Raw genomic sequence first — 8,460 nt, 5'->3', positions numbered from 1 at the left:
GGGGGAGTGAGCGAATGGCTGTGGGGGGTTTAGCTGCCTGCCGGGTTAAACCACAACACCTCACAAGTCCAGTGTTAATATATTCAAAAATATAAATAAAACCTAAACATGTGTTTATCTATTCATACTGTTATTCTGCACAGCGACACTGTAGAATATATATTTTAAAAGGGGTTTATATTTATATATTATTGACATACATAGGATTATTAAATATTGCCTATTAGATATGTAATTATTAAATTATTTAAATACAAGTATAAAATCTTTAAATAGGATTTCCATTTTACTAAGATTATGATTTTTTTCCCCCCCGTAGAAGCCTACATTAAAACTCTGACTTTGGTCCATCTGTTGGTGGGGAAAAAACAACCCTTTCAGAGATGGCTTTTGCTATTCTGGCACCATCCTGTGGCCCGCTATATTACCACAAGATCTTCAAAATCCAGAAATTTCTCTTGCCCTCCAAAAGCTTTTCCATAATCTGCCTTCCAGAGCTTTTCTGATGACAGGAAATTGAAGCGTTAGCAGAAATGGGTAAGGTAGCAGTGGCACTGTAGCAGAAAAGGCTGCTAGTAAAGCCGTATTGCACTTGTCAGAGCAAAAGGTAAAAGTTCCTAGTTTGTACAGGGGATACTGCAGGGAAGATGTGCTAGGTTAAACTCACACAGTATAGGCTGAGTGCGGCACTATGGCTACGCTGCTCGGCAGGACTAGGCAATGTGCTGTGTGGTCGTTGAGCGACCCTAAGCATAGCGAGTCACAGGGAGATGAATAAGCACTGCCTCTGCATCTGCTGCAGTGCACGTTTGCCTGTCCTGCACTACCATGCGTGACAGGGTGTTTCAGCCTGCCCCTCAGAGGAAGGTTAGATCTGCAGGGAAAAGCAGTAGGGGCAGCCGGCACCAAACTCGTCTCTTTTTAAGCCTCCCTGGGGTGGCCCCTCACCCCAGGTCCCCTGGTGCCATCTCACCGTCCTTGTCTTAGGGTGGGGAGGCTGGTAGGTAGTGCCTATCCCTCTGCCTTTCTCACCTGAAGACATGTTTCTCCCTATTAACAGCCCACTGGGCCTGAGAAATTATTTAGACAACGCAGACGAGACATTGCTCAGGTGGGCTGCAGACTAACCCACGGCATCTCCAGCACACTGCAAGGTCTGCTCTACGCACCTTGCTCTCCTGACCCCCAGCCACTGCAGGGAAGGTCTCTGCACAGTGAGAAAACACTGGAGTGCATCTTACCTTCCTTTCTGTTTCATTTGTTTCACTTACAAAGAGCCTCCTTCTGATTTTCTTTTTTTTTTTTTTTTAATTTCCTTGCGATTTTATGTCCTAATGAAGGCGCTTGTGAATCCCCCACTGTGCTATCGCAGCTTTTTAGAAATTGGAAAGATGATAATAGTCTCTCCTTAGCTGACAAATAAGGAAGGAACATCACTGATCTTTATTGCTAAACTAAAACTAAGAAAAACAACTGATGAGTATAAAATCTTGCATGTGATACACTTCCTTATCTTTAATGTAGGATTGGCATTTGTGTCACAATTTGACTGCTGTTCCATACATGCGTCTGACTTTCTTCCTTTGTAACTGGGTTGTTTGAGCAAACTCCAGGCTTTCATTTGTTACTTTTGTAGGGGGTTTTTTATTCTCTCATTTACTCTAATGCACAGAATTACAATTCTGCATATTACTGAATACCTTGCAGAACTTCTGCTCTGCTAAAATCAATTCCGTGTGGTTTTGGAGCACTATCGCGTCAAGGTTTATTATGGCTACAACACTACTTGGTGTAAAGGTGAACACCTAGACTGGATGAGTGATTTTTGGAATATATAAAACCAAAACAGTACTAAATTGCCATCTGTAATCTGCTGGGAGTTAATATGACAAGGGTACAACAATTTGAAAGAGCATGCATTCTGAAATGGAGCATATATCCAGTTTCATTTTTTTTAAATATTCTTAGTGAGGCAAAATCCAGCTCCCTTGGAAGTCAGGAATTTTTATTGAAGTAGCAGCATTATAATTATGATGAAGGTTGTAATCCAAGTATAAATCCCTGCATTTAGTCCCCCCTTCTCAGAAAGTTATAAAAGATTCTTCTAAATTGTGATTTATTGATTTGGTTTCAAGGATCTTAGCCAAAAAATGAACAGCAGAGGACTATTTCACAGCAGACCCAGCAGGACAAGCAAAGCTCTTGAGAGGCGCTGTGTAGTCACCTCAAGGAAAAGGAAATGTCAGAATCTGCAGATTTCTACATCTTTGAAGGTCTGGGGCTTCAGAGCACCTAATGCTGCAGCATAGCTGTGCCTAAAAGCCCTGCTGAAGGGAATTAAAGCTCTGTTTTATAAGTTACTGAGAACAGATGCAATAAGAGAGTTTCTGTCCCAGGGAACTTTATACCTTGTATGTGGGGAGACACAATAGACAAACACACTAAATATGTAGGGAATTTGGCCAATGTAAAATGATCACATTTAGTGTGAGCATCAGTTGAAGTTGAAAGATAGTTTAATATCTCACTTGGAAACTGAGGGGAATAGCAAAGCTGAGTGTAATTTTTCTGTGTCACTACTGGGACTTCTAAAGCATCAGTATGTTACCTGTCTTCCTTCACACACTCCTGAAACTCCACACAAAGTTTGCATGACACCACCCAAACCTTTTTTCCCTTCGCTGCCTGCTGATACAAAAAGCTGCTGATTTGGAAGCAGTAACTTCGGCAAGACTCTGCTGCACTCAGCGAATGATCTCTTCTGAATGTTCAGAAAAATAACGGAAGCGTCTTTGTTATGAAAGGGAGAGGAGGAAAGGAGGAGGAGAGCTAACACGATGGAAGAGAAAGTTTCTCTGCACCAGAGTTTCTGACACAACAAATTCCCATCGATACCTGTTTCTGAACAACTGGTAACAGTGAGATGAGGAGGCAATTTGCAAACGCTGGGGAAATCAAGAATCAAGTCCCACCTCTTCATGCGATCAGAAGAGAAGTTTTTCAGGTCACTGTGGTCTTGCATATTTGCATGTGGGAAAAACACAAGCTCTAGCTGCCTGAAGGGTTTGAAGTTTGCTGTCACTGATATGACTGTTGCTTCTGTTTCTCGGTTATGGCTGCATAAATTCAGTGTATTAATCTGAAGTGCTGAAGGCAATGAGATTAGCTGCATTGGTGCATTAACTTAGGCACACTATTGCAAGCTTAGGATCCGTATGTATAAACCTATGGTAATTGGATTTACATACGCTTCTCAGTGAAAGCATGGGTTCCCCATGTCTCAGTAGGGTGCTGCTTTCAGCACTCTTGGGACCTAGCAGGGCTGGAGAAACATCTCGGCTTTCATTTTATTCCACGAAAACCTCCTTGTGACCACAAAAGGCAGGGCTGTATTCCTGCTGTCACCTATTCGTCTGGATGGCTTTGTCCTCAGAGCATCAGGCTCCTGAGAGAAGAGCTCAGGATGCTGCCGTTGCAGGAGGCGGTGGGCACGGGCACCCCTGTCCTGCCCTCCTCCTCGCACCCGTGCAGGCCCCTGCATGAGGCCTGACAGACTGGCAAGGGCCATGACAGCAACATGGAAGGGCGTCCCAAAAATTCGGTGCATCGAGCGCAAGCAGCACTGCAGCGTCCGTCCTTGTCTGCCCGGGAACCAGGATGGAGTGATCAGTGTTCAGCCCAGGGCCTGATGCCCTGTATGGGATGGCAGGGAGGGGGAAGGGGAAGGGGAAGGGAAAAGGGAAGGGGAAGGGGAAAGGGAAAGGGAAGGGGAAGGGGAAAGAAAAAGGGTAGGGAAAAGGGAAGGGGAAGGGGAAGGGGAAGGGGAAGGGGAAGGGAAAAGGGAAGGGGAAGGGGAAGGGGAAAGAAAAGGGAAGGGGAAGGGGAAAGGGAAAGGGAAGGGGAAGGGGAAAGGGAAAGGGAAGGGGAAGGGGAAGGGGAAAAGCCCTCATCCCACCTTTCACTTGAAGGGGTAACTAAGTGCCTAAGTTTGCCTTCTCTTTTTCCAGGGCTCAGGTGGGAAATACTTGCCCAGAAAAAACCCTGGTTTGAGAAACAGGGATAGTGCAACCTAAAGAGTGATCCCTGCTACCCCTTAGGTTCAGGTGGAGAAAACCTTGCCTGTAATAGCTTCTTCCACATCATGTATTTAAGATGAGAAAACAAGGACTATTATTATCCATAAAAGTGCATTTTCCTGTTGAAAGAAAACTAGCTGTCCATGTTGTCCTGTTGTGCCTGGTTCAGCGGCAGCAGGAGCCATCACACCCTCCCTACGCCTGACACCAGGCAGGGATTACAGAGCGGTGTTAAGTCACAGCTTGCCTGTGCTCACAGTTCATATCTGCTCGCTTGTCTATCTTGTTCACTGGACCCTTGGTAGTACCACAGGGGTGCTGTTTACAGGAAAAACAGCTTGATACACAGCCAAGCAAATGATGAGAGTCCAATTTTTCCTCATTTACAGCTGTGATGTTGCTTCACCACTTTGTAAACAAGGAGGTGAAAGAAGCTTAAAAATGCCTTGGCACAACACGTGGAAGGACAAGCACAGAAACCTTGCTGTGAGGTGGAAGAGCTTAATGAGAGGCACCACGTATCGGCCACTACATACGCTACGGAGTTGCACCACTAACACACACGCCTGGCTGAACGATACAAGCTCTGCTATAAACAAGCTCTTAGTTCTCTTCTGGACTAATACCTTCTGACAGTTTCAAATCGAGGGGCTTGACTAAGTTACTACAGGGATGAATTTAATTGTTTGGCTGTAGGGGGGTTGTCAACAATTTTCCAATACCTTCGCTACTGTTTTTTCATCCTCCTTCTGTCACCTGGCTGCAGGATGAAGAACACCAGGGTAAGAGAGACATCATGCTGCTCCTCTGGCTGAGGGAAGCTCCTTGTCATGGCCCGAGTCCAGGAAGGGTGGCATGTGTCCTGGGGTGATACTAGGATTGTGGACAGTGATTTCAGCAGGAAACATCACCCACTCAGATAAATGAGGGGTATGTAGAACAGCTCGTAAAAAAAAAAATCTATAGGATAAATATGATCCTGTCCCTTGAATGCTTATGTCTCTATCTGAAACTTCCTTTTCTACCCTCCTTTCTCTGAGGAAAACAAAATCCACCTCCATCTTAACGATCATTCTGTATTTTGACCTGGGATTCCCGAATTGTGGTAGATTTGGTATGGGGCGCATAAGCTATTATTTCAGATCCTCCAGATGCTGACCAAACAACTGAAAATTTTCTGTAACACACAGAAACCAGGGCAGCAGCAGACGACAGTGACAATGGTGACAGCACAGGAGCACAACATTTTGGCTAGAGTGCTCATTTTGAGGAGAAGAAACTGGTGGCCCAAACTGCCTCTGAGAGAGGTGAAAGCACCATCAACAAGCTCAATAAAACTCTTCACAGGCTGGGAGGTTGGACCGTTGCCACAGCTGATGTGATAGCCCATCTCTCAGAAAGCTATGGAAAATAAAATTACATAGTGACAATCCTTTGCAGGTGGCAAATATCCTAATCATGCTCATGTGTTAGGGTGATTGAGAGAAAAAAAAACCCCTAAATAAATAAATTTCTATCAAAGCTGCATGACAAATATGGTTCATTGCATTTTCCATAACTCTCAGGGGCTTTTTTAGATTTCCTCTAAAAATAATAATGAGAAATTATAGTGAATGTACTTATTATTTTCTTGATTATTGTAATTTCTCTTAGAATCATATAATCATAGAATCATTTAGGTTGGAAAAGACCTCTAAGATCATCGAGTCCAACTTTTAACCTAACCCTGCCAAGTCCACCACTAAACCATGTCCCTAAGCACCACATCTACATGTCTTTTAAACACCTCCAGGGATGGGGACTCAACCACTTCCCTGGGCAGCCTGTTCCAATGCTTGACAACCCTTTCGGTGAAGAAATTTTTCCTCATGTCCAATCTAAACCTCCCCTGGCGCAACTTGAGGCCATTTCCTCTCGTCCTATCGCTGGTTACTTGGGAGAAGAGACCGACCCCCACCTCGCTACAACCTCCTTTCAGGTAGTTGTAGAGAGCGATGAGGTCTCCCCTCAGCCTCCTTTTCTGCAGGCTAAACAACCCCAGTTCCCTCAGCCGCTCCTCATAAGACTTGTTCTTCAGACCCCTCACCAGCCTCGTTGCCCTTCTCTGGACACGCTCCAGCACCTCAACGTCCTTCTTGTAGTGAGGGGCCCAAAACTGAACACAGTATTCGAGGTGCGGCCTCACCAGGGCCGAGTACAGGGGCACGATCACTTCCCTAGTCCTGCTGGCCACACTATTTCTGATACAGGCCAGGACGCCATTGGCCTTCTTGGCTGCCTGGGCACACTGCCGGCTCATGTTCAGCCGGCTGTCGACCAACACCCCCAGGTCCTTTTCCGACAGGCAGCTTTCCAGCCACTCTTCCCCAAGCCTGTAGCGCTGCATGGGGTTGTTGTGGCCGAAGTGCAGGACCCGGCACTTGGCCTTGTTGAACCTCATACACTCTTGTTCTCTTTTAAAGGCAAAAAGTCCCATGTCTTCAGCAAATGGTTACTTCTATTTGTGATATGCATGCTCAGCTCTTGGCTGCTTCACATGCTCACAGGGGTGAGGAGCTCAGAACTGGGGGAGGCTGAATCCAGTGGAAGTCGTGGTCGGTGGCCTCTGAGGTTCTGCAGAGGAAATCTGTGATGTCAGCAGTGAGAGCGGGAACATGGAAAAGTGTCAGAAATGGGATAATGCCAGCATGGAAACTGCTGAAAACCAAGAAACTGCATTGCAGTGGTTCATGACACGGCCGCCCTTCATGGGCTGGTCTGAAATCTCTCCATTTGCTCACTGGGTGAGAGAGGAGAAAGCTGAGGGGTGCAGGAGCTGAATGCGGTGGAACCCATGAAGGCCGGTGTGGAAAGGTGCCTTGTGTCCCTGCTCTGCATGACTCTCCCCTATATATGCTTGCCCAGTTGTGCCCTGCATCTGGGGTAGAGTTTCTCACAAACACTGAAGCACAGGAATTTTGAATTTTTCTCTGAAATGTGGCAATGCACTGTGGGCAATCATGAAAATCTTCTCGCCTTAATTTGTCTGTCTTTTCGTTCAGAAAATGCTGAGTAAAAAAAAGATGATAGAAAAAAACCCAAGGAAATCTCAAAGGGAATTTGAAATAGTTGCCAGAGTGGAGAGGCGTTACTGTCAGTCAAGGGTTATCAATCCTTTTAAAGCAAATGCCTTTGTCTACAGTAAAATGAAGCTGTTGGGGAAAAAAAAAAAGAAAAAAAAAAGAATTTGCCTAAATTATAAATAGCAACATGGTATAGGATGTATTCTGTGAAAGCTTTGTCCTTCAAAGATACCCAAGAGGGGCTGCCCAGCATTGTACATCATGGAAACTCGTATTTCTTAAAAACTGCTAAAGTGGCATTTTAGTCATATGAAAGACTGCAAATTAACAGCCTAAGAAAACATTAAAACAATTACTGCCTTGCAAGAGGCTCAAGGACAAGAAAGCAGTAACTGCTGCTGCTGGGTTTGTGCATTTGCTTTTTCCTGTGGATGGAAAGAAAAACAAATCTCCTCCGTACAGTAACATCACCCCTGTTGCAGGTGAAGGAAGGCTGTTTTCTGCCAGGAAGACAAGTGAGAATCCATCATCCAAGGGGAAGGACCAGCCCTGTTTGGTGCAACTCCCCAGTGGCAAAGCAGTGTGACATAATGAGTGTCAAGTTGAAGCCGTGAGCTGAAATAATTGGAGCTCCTCTTTCAAAGGGACTGGTAAACTGCATCTCTGGCTTTTGTCAGACCATTCTAGAAACACTTCTGCTCGGAGCGTGCGAAGCTGCGATTGATGAAGTTGCCACTGACTGTGACCTTTCTTCAAGGCTGTTTATTCCTTTTGTGGGAAAAAAGGGGCATCGTGGCAAATATGGAAAACAGCCACATTTTTTCTACTGGGGAGGAAAAGGAGTTTTCATAAATGTTGCTTTCAGGATTGGCATTTGTTGTCTTTGTTTTGAACTTAACACAGAAGTTGTTTCAGGAAAATTAGAAGTTAATTTTGTCCAGCGTTCGGAGCAATTGGGCCCCTCAGCCCATCTCACCCCCTTCTTTTGGCCTATTTCTCCAAACCCTGAACTTCGCAGAGCTCAAAACCAGCTATTAGAATGTGTAAAACGGAGTCTAAATATTAAAAGGTGCCTTTTTATTAAGAAAAAGGGGGGAGTTAAAATGAAATTACTATGGTGGTTGTCCTCTTGCATCTGTAGCATGGGAGCTTTACTCATCCTAATGTTATCTTGAAGAGTGGAGACTGGCACACAGCTGCCTTAACATAATAAAATAAACTTATTTGAGGCTACTTCTTCAACTAGATACAGCACATACAGTGCTTCTGACATGTTAAATTTGAGACCCACAGGGCTCCAGACCATAATGCCAATGTCTGGG

Source organism: Aptenodytes forsteri, unplaced genomic scaffold, assembly GCF_000699145.1.
Source record: "Aptenodytes forsteri isolate BGI_AS27 unplaced genomic scaffold, ASM69914v1 Scaffold82, whole genome shotgun sequence".
Lineage (NCBI taxonomy): Eukaryota > Metazoa > Chordata > Aves > Sphenisciformes > Spheniscidae > Aptenodytes > Aptenodytes forsteri.
This window is presented reverse-complemented; position numbering follows the sequence as displayed.